The sequence below is a fragment of the Mustela lutreola genome, chromosome 10 (assembly GCF_030435805.1).
Source record: "Mustela lutreola isolate mMusLut2 chromosome 10, mMusLut2.pri, whole genome shotgun sequence".
Classification (NCBI taxonomy): domain Eukaryota; kingdom Metazoa; phylum Chordata; class Mammalia; order Carnivora; family Mustelidae; genus Mustela; species Mustela lutreola.
In genome coordinates, this window is record NC_081299.1 from 64,409,124 (window position 1) to 64,433,032 (window position 23,909).

General features: G+C 35.3%; 1 protein-coding gene and 1 pseudogene across 1 annotated transcript in view; one reads left to right on the forward strand and one right to left on the reverse strand.

Annotated features, from left to right (window-relative positions):
- Positions 1 to 23,909, reverse strand: part of PIGK (phosphatidylinositol glycan anchor biosynthesis class K) — a 132,446-nt gene that overhangs the window by 93,684 nt on the left and 14,853 nt on the right. The window lies entirely within an intron of this gene.
- On the forward strand, positions 23 to 8,739 carry LOC131809827 (protein tyrosine phosphatase type IVA 1-like; annotated as a pseudogene).

Genomic DNA, 23,909 nt, shown 5'->3' on the forward strand with positions numbered 1-23,909 from the left:
AGAAAAAAAAATTCCAGTAAATATGCTATTTCAACCAATAAGTTAAAAGCAGACACATTTTATTAATCATGAGGCAATTATATTTTTTCATTAAAAATAAAATAATTTTTGAGTAGATATTTTAAAAGAGCTTTTTAATTGTTTTCATATTCTGATGTAGTATAAGCTTTAAAGCAAAGAAATTAGAGCAATCTGGCATAAATTTATCCAAAAAACTTGAAGTTACTATCTTAAATTTCTTCCCAACATAGTGTATTTTATGCCATAGAGCAAAGGGAAGCTGAAGGAGTTACACTGTCTTCCCCATTTTTTTTTTAACTTTAGTAGTATTTGACACTCTTAAGACTTAGAGTCCACATTAACCTATGATATTCCAAAGAAATTAACTTTCAGAATCCCAGGTATGAAAACATGCAAGTGCAAAGGGGGTGCTACAGGAACACACCCCCAGCCCAATTGCTCTTCACTCTCTCCACTCCACCTCCCTAAGAGACTAGATACTGAAATATCTCCCTCCCTGGATTCCTGCTTCCACTCCTGCCCTCTCTCAGGTCATTTTCCTTATAACTACCAGAGTGATCTTTCTGAAATAAGTCACATCATTAAACTTTCTCACTTAAAATCCTCCAAAGACTCCCCATTATAATTAGGCAAAAACTGAAACTCCTCTCATGGTCTAAAAGGCTTACTTAATGTTAATGTGGCTTCTGTCTAACCTCTCTAACTACAACTCCTACCACCCATGTTCACCGTGCTCCTTCCATACTGGCCTTTCTGTTCCCAGAATATTCTAAGCCTTTCCCAGTTTAGGGGCTACTCACCAAAGAAATTTAGACTTCTCCCAAATCTTCCTGTCATTCCAATCTCAGTTGAGCTACTCCATTCTCATTACATGTTTTATCTTCTACAGGTCTTTTATGAATTTGAAATCCCCATCATCTCCCACCACCACTCCTATTGGAATATAAGCTCTCTGAGGACAGGGTCTTTCTCTATTCTGTTCACTGCCGTATCACTTACACTCAGGTTTAGTAAAGGAGCCTGGCATACAGTAAGTATTCAATAAATATCAGGGGGGTGAATGAAACATTTTCATTTTTGCATATATTTTCTTTTAGAGAAAATTATAAAATTTATCTTAAATACTTCTGATTTTGATCTTACCATTAAAAATGGTGAACATGAATCAGGCAATTCTACCATATATACTTGAGCTTCGCAAACATAAGGGAAAAATTAATGTGGTATACATAATTAGTTTGGCAGGAGATAGCAAGAAGAAAGTGTTCTGCTGCATATGTTCCAAATACATTAAAGTTCAAAACTGAAACATTGTGATTTTTCTTGAAAATTGGCTAGATTTCTATTTTGAGAGGGTTCCAACCCTGCCGCATTCAAAGATCAGATCTTCAGCTGTTACTGATTCATGCTCACAGAATGGTGAAAGTTGCTCCTCTTAAAATGGAAAATACATCTTCTCTTTTTTCATAACTTAAGATGACTAACTTACATTAAGTTATTACCAATCACCTTTTTTGTTAAAAGCCACTATTAAATAAGACTGAACTATCTCTAAATCTCAATTATAAAGGTATTCCTTTAGGCCATTTATTTAAGTTAATTTTAATCTATGGAATTAAATGATCATTCAATATCCATACAATGTCAATGTTATAAAGAAGCATAATTTCAGCTTAAAATTATAAATTCAGGGGTGCCTGGGTGGCTCAGTCGGTTAAGGATCCAACTCTTGGGTTTCAGCTCAGGTCATGATCTCAGGGTTGTGGGATCAAGTCCCACATCATCCTGGCTCCTTCCTGGCTCATGCTCAGCGAGGATTCTGCCTAAGATTCTTTCTTTCTTCCTCCACTCCCATTCCTCTCCCTGCTTTCTCTCTCTGTCTTTCTAAAATAAATAAATCAATCAAAAAAAATCATAAATTCAATCAACATCTTTCCTGCAGATAATTTTGAGCCTCCATATAAGTATTATAACCCTCAGTTAACATAACATTTTTAAAAAATCATTTTATTTGTGGATAATTGATTAGAAAAACAGGACTAGAAAAAAACAATTTCAAAGGTTTAGAAGTCCAACTACATATTCTTATCCACTGTTTCTAAAACTTAAGAAATGTTCAGAACTCTTTCCTGGAGGGGAAAAAAAAAATTCTCACTTGGTCCGGGTGCTAAATTATTTGTATAATGAAACTTACATATATAAATGAAAGTTAACTCCTTAGGCTTATGGTTCTTATAAAACTACAAATAAATACAAAATTATAAATCACGTTTTAACAAAACTACCAAACGAATAATACTCTAAACACATTAACTCCATTTGAAGGAGGATATTATTTTGATAAAACTAACTGACCACTACTGTATTTAACAGGAGAAAGAGATAACATCAGGCCTGGTACTACACTTCATTTTTTCCTCTGTATTTTGATATCTACACTACAATATAACTCGATAATACAGAAAATGTTCACAAAAGTATGTTGTATAAAATGCAATTCAGAAATTCCTATTATATTACTTGACTTCAGGGATCAGATCTTATATTTAAAACTCTGTCAGTAAACATTCTGTGAACATCAGTTATTATGAAATCTAACTTGTCGACTCCTTAAGTGTCCTTTTCACTAGAATATCCAGTTAGCATCCCAGCAGTTACTTAAGTTTTTACCGAGTGGATATCAGATCAATCACTGCTGGAATCAAAACCAAAGAAAATAAATCTACATGAAGACATACTACTACATTCCTATAAATAATGACAGCAACTTGCTTTGTATCTTAGTAAAATTAACACAAAATTCCTCAAATATATCCAATTGATATAAAAACGATATTCTTACAGTCTGGCAATCCTATACTACCATGTGTGGTGACTCAACTCTCACACTCTATTCAAGGCCCTGCAAAACCTACATCACACGACAAAGCATATGGCAATATGGCCTTCTCTCAACACAAAACCAAAAGAAAAAGTGAGCACAGAAATTGTATGAAGTTCAAATTGGGTTTGAATCCAAACAATATGTCAGTTGTTTATGTGAGTTTCCACATATTTTATTTTATTTTTATTTTTTAGAAAGAAAGCACAAGCCGGGGGAGGGGAAGAGGGAGAGGTCAAATCTTAAACAGGCCCTGCCCAGTGCTGAGCGGAAGGAGGCCGGGTTTGATCTCACTGCCCTTGAAATCAGACCTGAGCCAAATGCAAGAGTCAGACACTTAAGCAACTAACCGTCCCAGGCCCACTCCACATATTTTAAATCAGGCATTCCTATTAGTTAAAAAAACATGAGGACATCTATGTATATCAACTAATTTGTGTGTGATATGTATTTGCTACTTTAAATATACATAATGAGTATTAGTGAAGCATAACTTCTTTCCTCTTATAGATTAAGTATATTCTCTTCCCTTACTACTCTTTGGTTTCTGGTTTAATACCATGATCAAGATTATCCTTACTGTGCTTATATAGATTTTACGTACAATTAAAATAAAAATGAAATTTTAAACCATCTCAAAAAAGAAGGCATGAAGCACAATTTGAGAAACATGTGGGGGGGAAATGGTCTAAAATAAATATATTCCATTATGTTTGCCAAACATTAAAGGAACAGATAAACCCTGCATCAAGGCTGCTAGGCCATTCTTTTACTCACCTCCCTAAAGTTCTTCCTTGACCCAATCGGGAACCAGCAACCAATGGGTTAAAAAAAAAAACCATTTTAAATAGATGAGTAATCTTTCACTTCCCTACACCATTAGAGCGTGACATTTCAAAAAGCGTAACTCTTCATTTATTAATAGGCTGGTATTACCTTAATAAAAATTTTTCACTGAATTAAATTTAAATAAATTACTGCGTTGGTAAAAATGTTTTTTAAATGTTCACTTAAAACTGCTATCCACTCTATAGCCATGCTACCAATCAGATAATTCAACCTGAGAGCATCTTTATTTCCTAGAACTAGTATCACCAGCTTTATCATCAGTAATATCAACATCCCAATGTAGAATAGTAGCTGAAATTAAGGCAGCAGGAGATCTGAGAATCACAGGGATCTTTAATGGTCTCTTAAATATTTGGGTTTCTGCTCATAGGTGCTGCTTCCCCCTACCCCCTGACATAAATTATTCAGATACTCTGTAGATTATTGCTTCTGTAGCAAAGCAGTGACTATAGGACCAAGCAAATTTAACAAATTTTGTTGTAAAATCATTTGCTTGATGCCAGAATAATTTACTTTTAGGCTTTTCTCCTCCTTTTCTTCCATGTCTTGAGGAATATCCAAGTTAATAAATCTCATCACCAATGTGCTGTGAAACTAATCATAACAAATCTGCTAGCCACAGGTTCTAGACCATTAGGATTTTCTGGATTACTTTCAATTTGCCAAATGTCAAACAAGTGGCATTACTAGACTCAAAAATAAAGCTCAAAAACTGCATTGCAGAGACAGGAAATCAACAGCAGCAGACATGTCACATGAGGGTAGATCTAGCTAGTATAATTATCTCATACATTATTTCCAAGATGTATATTATTATTTCCCTATTTTACAGGTTATGAAACTTAGGCACACAGAAGTTAAGTAACATGTCTCAGGTCACAAAGCTAGTAAATAGTAGTTAGGATTCCAACCCACTTGGTTTGACATGATCATTTATTTGCTTTTAACAATCCTGTATTGGGGCGCCTGGGTGGCTCAGTGGGTTAAAGCCTCTGCCTTCAGTTCAGGTCATTATCCCAGGGTTTTGGGATCGAGCCCTGCATCAGGCTGTCTGCTTGGTGGGGAGCCTGCTTCCCCCTCTCTCTCTCTCTCTGCCTGCCTCTCTGCCTACTTGTGATCTCTGTCAAATAAATAAATAAAATCTTAAAAAAAAAAAAAGAAAGAAAGAAAAAGAAAGAAAGAAAGAAAGAAAGAGAAAGAAAGAAAGAAAGAAAGAAAGAAAGAAAGAAAGAAAGAAAGAAAGAAAGAAAAAGAAAAACAATCCTGTATTACCTTCAGTTACTTGAACTAGGATTTGGAAGGATATAATCATGTGTTTTGTTTTATATTGATAATTTAATCAACTCAGGTGATTAAGGTAAATGCATGAACTCATTATTGCTGTTCAATATTTATAGCACATAACTGATATAAAATAGGCCCTTGAAATTCTAAATGGAACCATCTAGAGACCTTAGCAAATTTTCAATTAAAGAATAGCATTAGAGCATAAAATTTCTCCTTTAAGTACAGTAAAGTATAACTCGAAATTTTAAGTACCCACTTGAATTCAAAAATTGGAGAACAGAACTTCGGAGAGGTACAGGGGTTCATGTTCTACAGTCTCCAATCAATTCCCAAAAGCCCCTGACTCTTTTCTACAAAAAGGCAATGGGATTACATCCTGCTGCTGGCCCTTCCCTCACCAGGTCTTTTCTACCACTAAACCTCACATTGTCACTCTCAATCATCTGCACCTACATCTGTAGCCTATATCTAAGCTTTCACTGCTCCATCTCTGCTTCCAAACACTCCCCAATCTTAACCACTCTTCCTATATGGGGGAGGAGGCAAACAGCAGAGATGCCTCACCAACACCCTTCTCCTTTCCCATAGCAAGTTTTTGTTTTTGTTTTTGTTTTTCATCTTTTCCCATTTTCCCTTGCTCAACTTCCCACTAACTAGTTTACTGACTTACTCAAGCACACCAGCCTCAAGGCTTGGAATTCAAATCTGTACATTTTATTACCCAAATTATAAGTTACTGTACTTCTCAACCATTATGGATGCCTCACAGAAATGGTCAACAGCCAGGGCACCTGGGTAGCTCAGTGAGTTAAGCCTCTGCCTTCTGCTCAGGTCATGATCTCAGGGTCCTGCCATTGAGCTCGGGCTCTCTGCTCTTATTTTTCTGTAATGATCTGCACTGATATAATCATGTCTCCCATGATTCCCATAATCATGTCTCCCAATTCAACCACTTCACATCAAGTACCTTGGAGTCTTGCTTAACCCCCAGTAGATTTTAACAGTCTATATGTAAAATTTTCAGAATGCTATAAGCACTCTCCTAATACCTGATCACAACACCTGAATTGCATATTTTGACTAGCAAATACCCACAATATGTCTTCTCTGGTATACTTCCATTCTCAAATAACAAAAAAAAAAATCAAAAGGTCCTCTTAACTTTCTCTGGACATTAAGTAAGAGTCAGATATTCTTTTCATCAAGAGAAGCTGGAGGCTGGGCGCCTGGGTGGCTCAGCTGGTTGAGCGACTGCCTTCAGCTCAGGTCATGATCCTGGAGTCCTAGGATCAGTCCCACATCAGGCTCCCTGCTCAGCAGGGGGTCTGCTTCTCCCTCTGACCTTCCTCCTCTTATGCTTGCTCTCTTTCATTCTCTCTCTTTCTCAAATAAATAAATACAATCTTTTAAAAGAGAGAGAGAGAATTTGGAAGCTTGTGCTTCTGAGGTATCGGTTTTATCATTTTTTTAAAAAATCTGTTTGCCAAAGGATAGACCAAACACCAGTGGAGAATATTTTGCTACCACCTTGCCTTTCGATTTCATCATAAGAATCAACTTGGACAAAAATTAAAGAAGAAAAATACAAAAAGAGTAATTAACTGGAAGATAATAATAAATCTCAATTGAATGTAATTCAACAATGTGTTTTCTTAAAAGCAATAGTGTTCACTGAAATGAATTTGATTCTGTATTAAATTGTACAACCACTTACTACAGTATTTTATCCAAATTATCAAATATATTCACATTTTAATAAAATTATCAAAAAATAAGAGTATAAGCTATAGAAAAATGGAAATAAGGTTAAGATTACAGAATGAACCACTGTACTTCATTTCTTGAGAGTAAAAAAGAAAATGGATTTAAATTCAGAAGAGCTATGTCAAACAGCATGGTAGAACTTCCAGAAACAAATTTGAACACGAATTTTTAGTAGACAAGCAAATTAAAAACAAAAGGGGAAGGTAGAATTCTGAGTAAGGAACTTTTAAAATTTCTTCCAGTTCTAACACATAAGTGATGATTACTAGTATTTAAAATGTAGTCACAATATGCTATAGGTAATGGGATAGGGACAAGATGGTGGAAACAAGTAGACTGTAACAGGCACTGTGCCGCAGTCCTATCAGATACTTCATCCTCACTAAATCACAACAATCCTGAAGATTATGACTGTCTTCATTCTAAAGATAAGGAAATTCACTGAAGTCACACGACTTGCCCAAAGTTACAAGGCTGGTAAGCAGAGGAGTTGAGATTTTATTTCCAAGCCCATACACTTTCCATCTATTGCTGCATTCTTTGGCACAATGGAATACCCTGGCTTTTACTCCACTCCCAAGTAATGAGCAAAGTCAAACAACAACAACAATAAACCTTTAGTAATTTCTATACTCACATCAACAAATATTAAACGGACATCACTTTTCCTCATAAGAATCATAACTTAGTATTTCTATTTTCCATGGCTCTATGAAACTTATGTTCAAACTTCATTACAAACATTTTTAAAATTTTAAATGAATTATTTAATTATAGACCTATGGATTTTAAGTCTGTTTTCACCTTTAAAAACTGGGAAAAATCTCCCCCAAATCTTTTTAAAATTACAATAAATATGATTTAAAAAGCCTGGGCACTGGAAAGTTCTAATTTCAACTCTTTCTCAAAACCCAGTACGAGCCCAGTGCCCCAAGGAGACTTGCACAGCCTCCCCTGCACCTGGCCACCACGGATGCCCTGTCCTGTAGCAGTAGCCACTACCACCTGTGTCACTGCCACCTCGGTACCCACTGTAGGATTAAGCTACAATCTTCAATGAGTAAGTATATTCTTTTCTACCATCACACATTTATGAAGTTTCCAAAGGACAGAAAAAATTACTGCCAAGCACAGTGTGACTTTTATGAGGGCAAGAGAACTATAGAAATTCATTAGCACTCTAAGAAGCCACAGAAGAGCAGTTAGCCTGACCACAGAAGTGTTGAATTGAAATCTGCAAAGCATTTTCCACTTCTGACCTAGATGGGGTAAGCCTCAGTGTTCTTCCTTTCCCTTGTTCAATATTAGTGGATTGAAGATTTCCTGCCTCTTGTTAGGAGGTTCATTTCATTTCCCATTACTCCAACTATATTCACAGCACTGAGAATTTCAAGTGGAGGTTTCAAGTTTCTTTATATAATTTCTATATGCAATTTTTAAAATTAGTTCATAACTCTAACAAATATTTTAAACTAAATGAACATGACTTAAATGAACTGTTCAACTCCCATGGCGGCTAGCTATACAATATACTTCTTATTATCTACAATCCAACCAAACATAAGAAGTATGGCATTACCACTATAGTAAGAGTATATAGAAAGCAATGTATGACACTGCTTTTATGGAAAAGGAAGGTATCCATGTTCTTGAGTTTTGATGAAGCTGTACCACCATCTAACCAGATTACTGATAACTGGATAAGTCTTGCAAAAATCAAGTTTTGAGAAGAACTTGGTTGTTGTGCTGCTGTTCATTCACTGGTTGCAGGCCATGGGAAAGCTCCAATGCTTATGTGCTTAGGAATGAAACATAAAGGTCCCATACAGATCATAAGACAAAAGCAGCTATGGATCTTTAACATCAAGCAACTTTTGTATTTAGAGAAGTATCATTATAGAATGTGTCTGTGCTGCAGAGACATCAATGGCCAATAAAACTGGGGTGCCTGACGCTACTGTCTTGGAAGTGGAACTTCAGATGGAACCTAATTTGCTGTGCATATTAGCCAAGAAGTTGGCTTGGTGAATAAGTCTAATGAAACTTCTATAGGAATACTGAAAAAAGCAGTCTTATCAGGTTACATGCTGCACAGAACCTCTATGTTTGGGTTACAGCCAACCTTTCTGGAGACTTAACAGTTCAGCAGTTAAAATTTCCTTAACATTTGTACCAGCCGACCTTTCCTGAAATCATGCAGTACAGAGTCTTAAGTCTTTAAATCTATTCCCACGCCAGAATCTTATCAATACATAAGACATATAGACAGATCAGGTACCAAAATATTCAATATAAATAACGCTTGTGTATTTTTAGTATCCTATAGAACTAAAACCTAGGAACTAGGAACATGCTAGATCTTATATGGTTCATTCCTTCAGTCATTTCAAACACTGGAATCAAAGACTACACAGTTATTTGTTTGCTCACTTCATGTTTACATTGCTCACATTCATACTAGTATATATCCAGGTTAACATAACCACTGATTTTTTATCAAGTTGTACAGTGATTATTTAACGCCTTTTTACAGATCTCACTTTGTACTGCTATGTACTGTTTGTACTACTATGGAAAACCTCTATCTTAAAAACCTGCATTACACAGAAGCACACCTTTAATGCCTCCAGGCAAAAAAGCCTTATAGTTAATTTAATGGTTGCACTCTTGGGTGCAACTTAACAGAGAAAACCTAAAAAAGGAATAAGAGAAGGTTATTCAATATTTCTAGTATGATACGATCTTTGTCTTATGCAGAATATGTTCTTTAATTTAGTAAACATTTTTTAAAGGTAGAGATGATTTATTATTGTAGCTATAATAATTCTTAATCACAAAATTCTTATTATTTTTCCATACCTATTTGAAACTGTTTACCAGTTGTATTTTTATTAAAGTCTGCCTTTTTTCCTTCTCTTCCTAACCTCCCTTGCAAAAAAAAGAAGTAGGTTTCGGCTAGTAGAATTGAGCATTTAATTTTTATATGCTTTTGAGCTGTGTAACTCAGTATTTAGATACTTGATAATTTTTTATATAATTGATAAAACAGTGATGTGTATTGATGTTAGTTCAACCATATACTTATGTTATCTTGTAATGTGTAGTTACAGGTCCATGAGAGAAATAGTTTGTCAGGGTTCACCAGCTTGTAAAACCCCAGTGTGGAAGCTAAACATCTAAATAAATAGTGAAATGCAAAAAAAAAAAAAAAAAAAGACAATATCTAAACTACTTTCCTAAGAACAATCTACTAAACAAAAATCTTATTTGTATACAAAAGCTAACATTTGAATATCTATTTTATCAAATGTAACATTATAAACAGAATTCAATGAAAGGCAGGAAATTAAGTTGGATTTTATTTGGCCAGGATAAAACCTAAAACATATTTGTTAGAACAAAATCCCTATTAAGGTATTATTTGATTGTCCTTTGCATCTAATACAGAGGAGAAAAACTGATATTTTAGGTAAATTAAGTTCTGATTAATAAGGGTTTTACTTTCTAAATAACAACTGAATTTCAAGATTGGAAGCCTTGGGCATGGATATAATGTTAAATGAAAGATAACAGGTGGGCGTTAAGGATTTAATGTCAGGATACTTTTTACTGAAATGAGTAACCTCCTGCTTATGCTCAGGTCAAATACTTAGAAACTAATATAAAAATATATGAGATATCTTTTCTCCAAAGAAATCAAATTATGTCCACAAATGTTAATTTCACTTACCTTTTTAACACTTCAGAAAGAGTCAGATATAACGTGACAGAGAATTACTTTTTTTAATCAATTCTCCATTAGAATACTCAGAACTTTCTTAGAAATACTTATTATTACCACCACTTTCCATGGTGAAATGTCAAGTTTAGTATGACTTATTTTGTGGTCACTCCCATTGCTACCACCCAAACACTTACATTTTTTCTTGGAGGCCACAGTTTACTCTTCTACACTTTTCTCTTCCTCTATCCCCACTTCAGTTTAAATCATACAAACTAGCAGGTGTATTCTAAACATCACAAACTCTCAACATATATTTATGGGTTGGAAAAGGGAAAAAGGTAAGAAGGAGAAAAGAAGTAGATTAAATTAGTGCATATTCCACCCCAACCCCCACCAGTTGCCTTCCTCCCTATTTCTCAGACCAACCTAGTACCCATCCTCAGTCATACAACCTCAAATGCATCAGGCATTTTATTGGTTCCCCCCAATTTTTCAATCTACTTTAGAAAACATCAGTGTAATAAATGGAAGGGTCAATAAAGATACATTAAAACCCCAAATTAATTTTATTCCCTCTCTTCCAGTTTCTACATTTCCCTTCTTTTGGCAACTTCCCCTAACCTATATAAGTTCCTTCTGTCTCAAAATCAAAAATTTGTCTCAGTTCTAAGTCCCCTCAGTCTATGCTCCCTTTCTCCTTCATTCTCAGTCAACAGCCTCCAGTCACTTTTCCTACTTCCTTGCTTCCCATTAACTCTTCAAACTATTATAATCCTAATTCTACTCATCTAACTCATTAGGAACTGAGTGCACCTCTTACATGGCATTATTTTCTTGGCCAGCTCTTCTTGGGTTTCATGATTCCTCACTTTTCCAGTTTTCCAAACACTCCTATCTATCACACCACTTGTATTCTTGATAGGATCCATTGGACATTCAAGATGACCACACTTGGCATCAAATTCAGTTAGAAGAAGAAAGAACAGGAAACATTTGCCAGTAAAGCAAGTAGACTTAAAAGATGGCCCTAAAAGATACTCATGTTCTAATCCCCAGAAACTGTGAATACATTAACTTTAAAGATAAAAGCAACTTTGCAGATGTGATTAAGTTAGGGATCTTGAGATGGGGAGGTTACCCTGAAGTATCTGGGTAAACCCATGTAATCACTGGGGTCCCTATAAGAGAGAGGCAAGAGAATCAGAGTCAGCAAAGGTAATGTGACAGCAGAAACAGACAACAGAACCATCATTAAAGATATTATGCTGATGGCTTTCAAAATGGAGAACAGGGCCATGAGCCAAGGAAAACAAGCACCCTCTAGAAGCTGGAAAATATAAGGAAACAAATTTTCCCCTAGAGCTTTAAGAAGGAACACAGATCTGATGACACATTTTGGACTTCTGATGTCCAAAACTAGTGTGCATTATTTTAAGCCATTAAATTTGTGGCTATTTGTGACAGCAGCAAAATATTAAAACTGCTAGACATTCCTCTTCCATTAGAGTACCCCCACAACAATCTATGGCAATATACGTAACTGTCCAGGACTTTCTCTTTCAAGTCTAAGAGGCTGTAGCTAACAGCATGGCACAAGTGTATATGTGTATGTGATCCGCCCAAGCTATTCTTTTTGGTGCCTCAGATAGTAACTTAAGAATGAGGTAGTGAGACTTATACAGGTGGGCAGAATATCCACTTTGGCTTAGAAACCTCACACCCAGTTAGAGTCAACATCTTATGCAATACCTCCATAGACATACTTTTCAGGGTCCCTCCAAGGAACAAACCCAGTTAGAAAACTCCTCCCACTCAGAAAAGCCCAAAGGTATGGCCTTTTCAAGTACTTGTGATTGATTCATTGATTGACTGATTTATCCCAGTCCACTTACAGTTATCTAATCAATTTTACCAAAAGCAATGTTGCCTACCTTTTTATATCCAACAGAATAGAGTTATAAAGTGAACAAAAGTCAATTTTTTTTTTATATTAGAAAAGGGCTTTGTTATAAACCCTTTATCCACACCCCAATATGTACTCTAGTTAGGCTCTCTTATTTGTAATGAATCACTCAAACTAGTTCAAAGAAGGAAGACGAATTATTAGCATGGCATATAATTCAATGAAAATTCAAGAATAAAGCCTTACAGAGACCAGATAGTTTGAGACTGCAATAATAAAAACCTGTGAAATGTTATAGATCCCAGTGTTTTGCCACTCAAGTGACTCAGCTCTTCTACAAGCATCTGCTTCTTTCTCCTTTTCTTACTAAGAAGCCTGGTTTGAATAGGCAACTCGTAACTCAAAATGGCTCAAATTACAAACCTGTACCCTTTTATGACCTTTCTTATGTTAATGAAGACTGTCACAGTAAAACTAGTATTCAGGATCATTAAATTAATGCCAAGTCAGTTGATGCTAGGCCAATGCAATAATCAGAAAAAAATGACAGGCTGATTCATGAAATTGTGGAATGATGCAAGGGAGCTGGGAATTACTCCCAGCTGAACTGATGAACCACCAAAATTCACCCCATATAGGTCTTCTTCTTCCATCTCATAAAAAAGGGCACTAAGGTTGAGAGAGATTAAATAGTTTGTCCACGATCAACAAACTACCAGGGACTTTTACAGGCCCTTCCAAGGTTTGCGTAAGGCCTGATGATACAGTAGGAAATAAAACATGTAAACAGAAATTTCAGGCACAGCAAGAAATTGCCTGGACAGTAGGCAGAACTTCTGAATGACAAACAAGATGGCCCTTCCGCTGGTGATGGTTCTGGATTCCTCTGACCTGGCTGGTTTCTCACACTTCGCAGGCTGCACGAACTACCAAATTCAGGATCGCCATGGTAACAAACAAGTAGAGGAAAGCTGTAGCCACTTACTCATATTCTTATCTCACATATACTTTTTGCATTGCTTCTTTGTTGGTCTGGTAGCTATCTGAAGCAAAAGCAATGTAAGTCATCATTCCTGCCTACTTCTGAACTTAGATCAGACTTTGTAGTCTGGCCTGACTCTAGAGTTTGTACTTTTTTTTTTTTTTTTTAACCTCACCACGCTGTGCATTACATCTCCAGTACTTACCAATTTTATAACTGTAGGTTTATACTTTTTTTTAAAAGTAGGCTCCATGCTCAACGTGGAACCCAATACAGAGCCTGAATGACTCTGAGATCAAGACCTGAGCTGAGATCAAGAGTCAGATGGCTTAACTGACAAGCTAACTAGGTGCCCCTGGAAATTGCACCTTTTGACCACTTTTACCCATTTTTTTTTTTAAAGATTTTATTTATTTATTTGACAGAGAGAAATCACAAGTAGTCGGAGAGGCAGGCAGAGAGAGAGAGAGGGAAGCAGGCTCCCTGCTGAGCAGAGAGCCCGATGCGGGACTCGATCCCAGGACCCTGAGATCATGACCTGAGCCGAAGGCAGTGGCTTAACCCACTGAGCCACCCAGGTGCCCCCACTTTTACCCATTTTGCCCACCTCCTACCCCCTGCCTTGGCAACCACTGATATGTTCCTTGTATCTATGAGCTCAATTTTTTTAAGATTCCACATATAAGTGAGATCATACAGTATTTGTTTTCCTCTCATTTATGTCATTTAGGGTAATGCCTCCAGAGGTCCATCTATGTTGTCACAAATAGCAGAATTTCCTTCTTCTGTAGCTAAATAATACTCCATTGTGTATACATACCACATCTTCTTTATCCATCCATTCTTCCATAGACACTTAGGTTGTTTCTACATCTCAGCTACTGTAAATAAAACTACAATGAACACAAAGGTGCAGGTATCTTTTTGAGTTAGTGTTTTCCTTTCTTTTGAATAAATACCCAGAAATGTAATTGCTGGATCATATGTTAGTACTACTTTTAACTTTCTGAGAAACTTTATCTTTTTCCATAGTGGAGGTACTAATTTACATTCCTACGAACAGTGCATGAGAGTTCTTTTTCCATATCCTTACCAACACTTGTTATTTCTTATCTTTTTGGTAATAGCCATTCTAATAGGTGGGAGGTGATGGCACAGTTTTGATTTGCATTTCCCTGATGACTAGTAATATTAAGAACCTTTTCATATACTTATTTGCCATCAGCATATCTTCTCTGGAAAATGTCTATTCAGATCCTCTGACCGTTTTCTACTGGAATTATTTCTTTTTTTTATTATTGAGTTATACAGGTTCTTTATATATTTATACATATAGCCCCTTATTAGATATGTGATTCATAGATATTTTCTTCCATTTGGTAGGTTGCATTTTCATTTTGTTGATGGTTTCCTTTGATGTACAGCTTTTTAGTTTGATATAATCCCACTTATTGATTTCTGCTTCTCTTATCAAATTTAAAAAATCATCACCAAGACTGATGTCAGAATTTACTGCCAATGTTTTCTTCTCAATGTTTTATGGTTTCAGGTCTTACCTTCAAGTTTTTAATCCATCTGGAGTTGATGACTGTGTACAATGTAAGTTGTGGTCCGGTTTTGTTCTTTTGCACATTGCAGTTTCCCTAACATCACGTATTGAAGAGACCTTCCTTTCACCATTTTATATTCTTCACTTCTTTGTTGCAAATTAACTGACCACATATGTACAGATTTATTCCAGTGCTCTCAATTTTGTTCCATTGGGCTGCATATATTCCCATGCCAATACCATAGCGTTTTTGAGTATTATAGCTTTGTACTATAGTTTTAAATCAGGATGTGTGATGACTCAACCGTTTTTTTCTTTCTCAGAATTGCTTTGTCTATTTGGGGTCTTTTGGGGTTCCATACAAATTTTAGGACTGCTTTTTCATCTGTGAAAAATGCCACTGGAATTTTGATACAGACTGCACTGAATTTGTAGATTGCTTTGGGTAGTACGGTCATTTTAACAATATTAATTCTTCTAATCCATTAGCACAGAATATCTTTCCATTTATTTGTGTTCCTCAATTTCTTTCATTAGTGCCTTATAGTTTCCAATGTACAGGTCTTTTACCTCCTTGATTAATTCCTAGGTACTTTATTATTTTTCGATAAAACTGTAAACAGGATTTTCTTAATTTCCCCTTTTGATAGTTTGCTATTAGTATACAGAAACAACAGACTTTTGTACACTGATTTTATATTCTGCATCTTTACTGAATTTGTTTATTAACTCTAACAGGGTTTTGTTGGAGTCTTTGGGATCTTCTGTATTTACTATCATCTACAAAGAGTGTTTTACTAACAGCCTGTACTCTCATATACTCTGCTAATTGCCTCCCACATAAATTATGATTTCCTTACATTTACTTGATCCTTGGAAGCACCTGAATTTAAACTGACATAACTGACTATAAAACAAACATCCAATAAGACTATTTTTTTTAAAAATTGTTTATTTATTAATTTTAGAGAAAGAGAGTGAGAGCGAGAAAACACGTAAGCAGGAAGAGGAACAGAAAGGGAAAGAGAGGAATGGGAAAACAACCTCAAGCAGACTCCCTGCTGAACATGGAGCCTGATTTAGGGCTTGATCCCATGACCCTGAGGTCATGACCCCAGCCAAAATTAAGAGCCAGACACTTAACCAACTGAGCCACCAGGTGCTCTAAGACTATGTAACAAGGTAATCACAAATACCCAGGAAATCAAGTTATTGCATGTTCCGATATAAATACTAGGTACAACACCAGTAGGTTCACTTTATTGGAGGTACCAAAGTGAAAATAAAAATAACTTTCTAAGTTATCTTCAAATTGAAATAGATGAATAGCTCTAGAAAAAGCTTATTACAAGACAAAACTCTGAAGATGAGCTATTATAATTTTGGTAAGGTTATTAGATTATTGTTTACATTAGTAAACTAAGTATATTATCATGCAAACATCAGCTTCATAAAGCATATCAACATTTATCTTTATTTTTAATTAATTGCTTTCACTTATCCTTTTTAATATTTTACTTATTAATAATGATGAATTGGACAACATAGTATAATATAATCACTATAACTAGAATTCTAGTGTTACCTCTGCCACCAAATAGTTGTTAACCTTAAACATCACATTACCTCTCAGGAACACATTTTTTTCATGGACAAAATAAAGGTTTCTCTGGATTACTAATTTTGAGGTCTTTAAACTAATTTTTATCCTCAAATTTTCAAATATGAAAGCTTTTGAAAATTTATTTACTTGTTTATTTTTTAAAAGATTTTATTTATTTATGTGACAGAGAGACACACAGTGAGAGAGGGAACACAAGCAGGAGGAGTGTGAGAGGGAGCAGCAGGCTTCCCACTAAGCAGGATCAAGCCAATGTGGGGCTCAATCCCAGGACCCTGAGATCATGACCTGAGCCGAAAGAAGGAACTTAACTACTGAGCCACTGAGGTGCCCCAGATTTTGAAGATTTTTTTTTTTAAAGATTTTATTTATTTATTTGAGAGAGAAACAGTGAGAGAGAGCATGAGCTAGGAGAAGGTCAGAGAGCAAAGCAGACTTCCCATGGAGCTGGGAGCCTGATGCGGGACTCGATCCCGGGACTCCGGGATCATGACCTGAGCCGAAGGCAGTCGTCCAACCAACTGAGCCACCCAGGCATCCCAATTTTGAAGATTTAAAAGAAGTTTATGGCTGGGACACCTGGGTGGCTCAGTTGGTTAAGCAGCTACCTTAAGCTCAGGTCATGATCCCCAGGATCCTGGGATTGAGCCCCACGTGGGGCTGCCTGCTTAGCAAGGAGTCTGTTTCTCCCTCTTCCTCTACTCCCTCTCTCTCTCTAAAATAAATAAATAATCTTTTTAAAAAATTTATGCTAAGAAGATTTGAAAGAAAACTGCCACTGTAGATTTTATGGCTATGAAAAAAAGAATTTATAGTTAAATTATTATTATTTTTTTTAAAGATTTTACTTATTTATTCGACAGAGAGAGATCACAGATAGATAGAGAGGCAGGCAGAGAGAGAGAGGGAAGCAGGCTTCCCGCTGAGCAGAGAGCCTGATGCGGGACTCGATCCCAGGACCCCGAGATCATGACCTGAGCCAAAGGCAGCGGCTTAACCCACTGAGCCACCTAGGCGCCCCTAAATTATTAAAATTAATACAGTTCAGCAGGTTGCTAGAACAATATACAAAAGCCAACTGTATGTGCAACAGAAGAAAAGTGCTTTTTAAAATGGTACATTTACAATAGCAACAACAAAAAAATAAGACCACTAAAAATTCTACCAAAAATGTTTATGGAGAAAAATTAAAAATGATAAAACTTAGTTGAAAGCTGTTAAACACATAATTACATGGAGATAAACCTTATATATAAATAAATATTTAATGCCATAAAGAAGCCTATTCTAAGTTCATCTAAAATTTACTGCAATGCAAATCAAAATCCCAACAGAGTTTTTTAAGAATTTGGCAAGCTGATTCTAAACTTAATATGGAAGAAACAAGACCCCAAAATAGCCAAGACGATTCTAAAAAAATAACAAAGTCAAGGAAATCAAGTTACCAGATAAGAAGATAGTTTCAGTAATAAAAACATTATGGTATTAAGAAATAAGCACCTCAGGCGCCTGGGTGGTTCAGCTGGTTAAGCAACTGCTTTCGGCTCAGGTCATGATCCTGGAGTCCCGGGATCAAGTCCCACATCGGGCTCCCAGCTCCATGGGGAGTCTGCTTCTCCCTCTGACCATCTCCTTGCTCATGCTCTCTCACTGTCTCTCTCTCAAATAAATAAATAAAATCTTTAAAAATAAATAAATAAATAAGCACCTCTTGCTTCTTTGACATCCCAAAATCTTCCTATGTCTACAAATCAATAAAGAAATTACCCCTTTGCTCCATAAAATCTTTCATAGTCTTCTTAGTCTGTCAAATGGTTTACAACTATTTAAAGATAAGAGCACGATGCCAGTGGCCTAAATGTTTTTTACCCTGGTCACTATTCTCCTCCCTAGAGCACATCTCAACTTAGCTATTCTAAATGTTCCTCTCTTCAAGATATTATACACTTCACCCAAACATCCTGTGGAGTGGCAGACAGATCAGCTGCCAAAGGTAAGAATAAAATGACAGATTGTTAAGGATACATAAGTATCTATATTCAAACACTATTATTTATATTTTTACAGAGTATACAAGAAAAAAACATTGGAAAGTGATAGGAGGCAAGAAGCAGAACAAAGTCATGAGTTAGTATTATACCTTGACAATAACTACAATATATTGCAAATTATTTACAAAGCACAATTACTATAGTTCTAGTCCTTTTGTACATAAAAATTAGACAAAATCATAGGATAAAAATAATAAGAATAAAATTGTGAACATATACTTATTTATAAAATTGTATAAATTAATTGCAATGTGTTTTTTTTTTTTAAAGCACTCAGTGACCTCCCTGTACAGAGTACTCTATGATGTTCTACACAGTAACACAAAGGAAAGAAAGACATACGGGTAGGAAAGGAGAGCACAGAGGATTTAAAGTGTTTTAAATGTAATAAATGCTCAAAAATATATATGTAAATACATATAGAGAAAAATGAGAGTGACTAAATATTATGTAGTAGGTGCCATAATGAATCTACAAATGAACATAGTAAATTGGAATTAACAAAGCAGTAAGACTAAAGGCTGGATGAACATTTTGGATTTTTCAGAAAGGCAACAGAGAGTCACTGCAGGTTCTTGATCGTGGGAGTGAAAACATGAAAGCAGTGTCTGAGAAAGAATTCTAACAGCTGTGTGTAGGATGAGTTGGAGGGAAAAAGAGACCAGAGACAGGGAATAAACAGCTACAAAGCTGTTGAAGTACAGAAGCATGAATTATAGCTACAAAGCACGACGATGTACAGAAGCACAAAGTACGTGACACATCACATAATAAAAACTAAGACAACTAGAAACTGTGCAAAAAATGAGTAAATGAGGAAATAGGAGAGGCATTCCTTATATTTATTAAATTAAAACTTTTATAACACCTCAGTACTACATTCAACATGTAGACATAGGTCTTTTAATTTAATAAGGTATTAAATGATCAGTGTGCATAATAATACCAATCTCTATAGGACTGGAATAAGAATAAAATTGTTATTATTAAAAGAATTCTCTAATTGTAAATGTTACATAAATATTCTTTTTGCAGTTTCTTAGGGAAGAGTTAGTTGTGATATAATGGAAATGCTCCAGCCATAAAGTTGAAAGATCTGAATTCAAATTCTGGTTCTAATACATAATGGTAATTTTAGTGGACCTTAAGCAAGTCATTTAACCATTCTGAGTAACTATTTCTTATCTCTTCTTTTTTATTCAAGTATAATTAACATACAGTGTTAGATTAGTTTCAGTTACACAATATAGTGATTTAACAATTCTATACATTACTTAGCGCTCATCACAGTAAGTGTGCTGTTTAATACCCTTCACCTATTTTACCCATTGCCCCCACCTGCCTCCCCTCTGGTAACCAGAGTCTGGGTTTTTATCTCTTTTTTTATTTGTTCATTTGTTTCTTAAATTCCACATATGAGTGAAATCATATGGCATTTGTCTTTCTCTGACTCATTTCACTTAACATTATATCTTCAAGATCTTTCTATGTTCTTGCAAACAGCAAAATTTCATTCTTTTCTGATGGCTGAGTAATATTTCACTGCCTATATATATATATCTACCATTTTTTTATCCATTCATTTATAGACAGACACATGGGCTGCTGCTATATGTTAGCTATTGTAAATAAAGGTGCATATATCTTTTCAAATTAGTGTTTTCGCTTTCTTTGGGTAAATACGGTAGTTCTGTTTTTAGTTTTTCAAGGAACCTCCATACCATCTTCCCTAGTGGCTGCACCAGGTTGCATTCCCACCAGTGGGTGCCTGAAGCTTTTTTCCATGTCCCTCCCCACACTTGTTTATTTCCCATTTTTTTATTTTAGCCACTGTTACAACTGTGAAGTGAGATCTCATTGCTGTTTTGATTTGCATTTCCTTGATGATTAGTGAATTCAAGCCTCTTTTCATGTGTCTGTTGGTTGTCTATATGTCTTCTTTGGAAAAAAGTCCATTCATGTCCTCCGCCCATTTTTAAATTGGATTATTTTTGTGTGTTTATGTTTTGAGTTGTATGTTCTTTATATATTTTTTATATTAACCCCTTATCATTTGCAAATATCTTCTCCCATTCAGTAGGCTGCCTTGTAGTTTTGTTGATGGCTTCCCTCACTGTGCAAAAACTTTTTATTTTGGTGTAGTCTCAACAGTTTAATTTTGCTTTTGTTTTCCTTGCCAAAGGAAGTATAAATACAAAAATGTCCTATGGTTGATGTCAAAGAGATTACTGCCTATGTTTTCTTCTAGGAACTTTATGGTTTCAGGCCTAGATCTCTAAACCATTTTGAGTTTATTTTTATGTATGGCATAAGAAAGTGGTCCAATTTCATTCCTTTTCATGCAGCTGTCCAGTTTTCCCAATACAATTTGTTGAATAGATTCTCTTATTCCCATTGCATATTCTTGCCACCTTTGTCGCAGATTAGTTGATCATATAACTGTGGGTTTGGTTCTGGGCTGCCAATGCTGTTTCACTGATCTATGTGACTATTTTTGTGCCAGTACCATACTGTTTTCATTACTAAAACTTTGCAGTATATCTCAAAATCTGGAATTGTGACACCTCCAGTTTTGTTCTTTTTCAATATTGCTTTGGCTATTCAGAATCTTCAATTGTTCCATATTAAATGTTAGGATTATTTTTTTTATTTCTGTGAAAAATGCACCAACAGCATTTTGATAGAGGCTGCATTATCTGCAGATTGCTTTAGGTAGTATGGACATTTTAACAATACTGGTTCTCCCAATCTACAAGCATGAACTATCTATTTGTATCTCACTTTCAATTTCTTTCATCAATATTTTATAGTTTTCAGAGCACAGGTCTTTCTTCCACTTCCTTGATTGCTTATTTCTAGGCATTTTATTCTCTCTGGTGCAATCGTAAATGGGATTGTTTTCTTAATTTCTCATTCTGCTACTTCATTATTAGTATATAGAACTGCAAAATTTCTGTATACTGATTTTGTATCCTGCAATTTTACTAAATTTATTTACCAGTGTTAGCAGTTTTTTGTTGGAGTCTTTCAGGTTTGTATGTATAGTATCATGTCATTTGCAAATAGTTAAAGGCTTAGTTCTTCCTTACCAATCTGGATGCTGTTGACTTCTTTTTCTTATCTGATTGCTATCGCTAGGTCTTCCTTCCAGTTCTAGGTTGAATAAAAGTGCTAAAAGTGGACATATTTGTCTTGTTCCTGATCTTAGAGAAAAAGCTTGATTTTTCATCAATGAGTATGATGTTAGACATTGGTTTTTCATACATGGCCTTTATTATGTTGAGGTATGTTCCCTCTAAACATGCTTTGTTGACAGTTTTTATCATAAACGGCTTTGGTACTTTGTCAAATGCTTTTCTGCATCTACTGAGATGACTATATAGTTTTTATCTTTTCTCCTGTTAATATGATGTATCATGTTGATTGATTTGTGAATATTTAACCACCCTTGCATCCCTGGAATAAATCCTACCTGATCATGGTGAATGGCTTTTTAATGTTATCATGGTTAATGACTTTTTAATTATCGAATTCAGTTTGCTGACATTTTGCTGAGAATTTTTGCATCTATGTTCATCAGAGATATTGCCTATGGTTTTCTTTTTTTGTAGTATCTTTAACTGGTTTTGGTATCGGGATAATGTTGATCTCATAGAATGAATTTGGCAGCTTTCCTTTCCCTTCTAATTTTTGGAAAAACTTGAGGAGAATACTTATTAGCTCTTTATTTTTTCTAAAGTCTTCATTTTTAAGTAATATCTACACCCAACTTGATCTTGAACCCATAACCCCAATATCAAGAGTTGCACACTCCAACTGAGCCAGTCATGTGCCTCTTTAAATGTTTGGCAGAATTCACCTGTGCAGCTGTCTGGTCCTGGACTTTTGTTTCTTGGGAGTTTTTTGATTACTGATTTAACTTCATTGCTAGTAATCTGTCTGTTCAATATTTTTATTTCTTCCTGATTCAATTTTGGCAGATACATACATCTAGGAATTTATCCATTTCTTTTAGGTTGTCCAATTTGTTGCCATATAACTTTTCATAATATTCTCTTATAATCCTTTGTATTTCTGTGGTGGTGTTTCTTATTTTTTTATTTTTTTTAAGTACTCTCCACACCCAGTGTGGGGTTTGAACTCATAACCCTAAGATCAAGAGTCACATGACAGAGAAAGCAAGGCACCCCTGTGATGCTGGTTATTTTTCCTCCTTCACTTCTGATTTTATATGAATACCCCCCCAATCCTTTTTTTATAAGTCTGGCTAAATATTTATTAATTTTGTGAACTTTTCAAAAACCAGCTCCTAATAAAATCTTAAAAAAAAAAAAAAAGGTCCTGGTTTCATTTCTGTTCTATTGTTGTTTTGTTTTGTTTTTAGTCTCCATCATTTATTTCTGCTCTAATCTTTATTATTTTCTTCCTTCTACTGGTTTGGGGATTTGTTTCTCCTTTTTCTAGGTCCTTTAGTTATAATGTTAGGTTGTTTGAGATTTTTCTTGTTTGTTGATGTAGACCTATATTACTGCTAACTTCCCTCTTAGAATAGCTTGTGTATCTCTTAGAATAGCTTGTGTATCATCCTCAAGATTTTGAACCATTGTGTTTTCATTTTCATTTGTCTCCACATATTTTTTTAATTTCATCTTTGATTTCTTGGTTGGCCCATTCCTTGTTACGTAGCAAGTTATTTAGCCTCCATCCATTTGTCTTCTTTTTGTGATTCATTTCTGGTTATAAAACTAGAATATAAAACCACTGTGGATGGAAAAGATGCATGATAGGATTTCAATCTTTTTGAATTTGCTGAGACTGTATTGTGCCCTAATATATGATGTATTGTGGAGAATGTTTCATATGCATGTGAAAAAAATGTGTATTCTGATGTTTAGGGATGAAATGTCCTGAATGTATGTTAGATCCATGTGGTCCAATCTGTCACTCAAAGCCACTGTTGCCTTGTTGATTTTCCATCTGGGTGATCTATCCACTGATGTAAGTAGGATGTTAAGGTCTCCTATTATTATTGGACTACTATCGATATCTTCCATTATCTCTGTTAATAGTCGCCTTCTGTATTTTGGTACTCCATGTTGTGTCCATAAACACTTAAAACTGTAGTATCTTGTGGAATTGTTCCCCTTTTCATTAGGTAGTGTCCTTCTTTGTCTCTTGTTACAGTCTTTGTTTTATACTCTATTTTGTCCAATAAAAGTACGGCCACCCCAGCTTTCTGTTCACTTCCATTTGCGTGATAAATGTTTCTCTATCCTA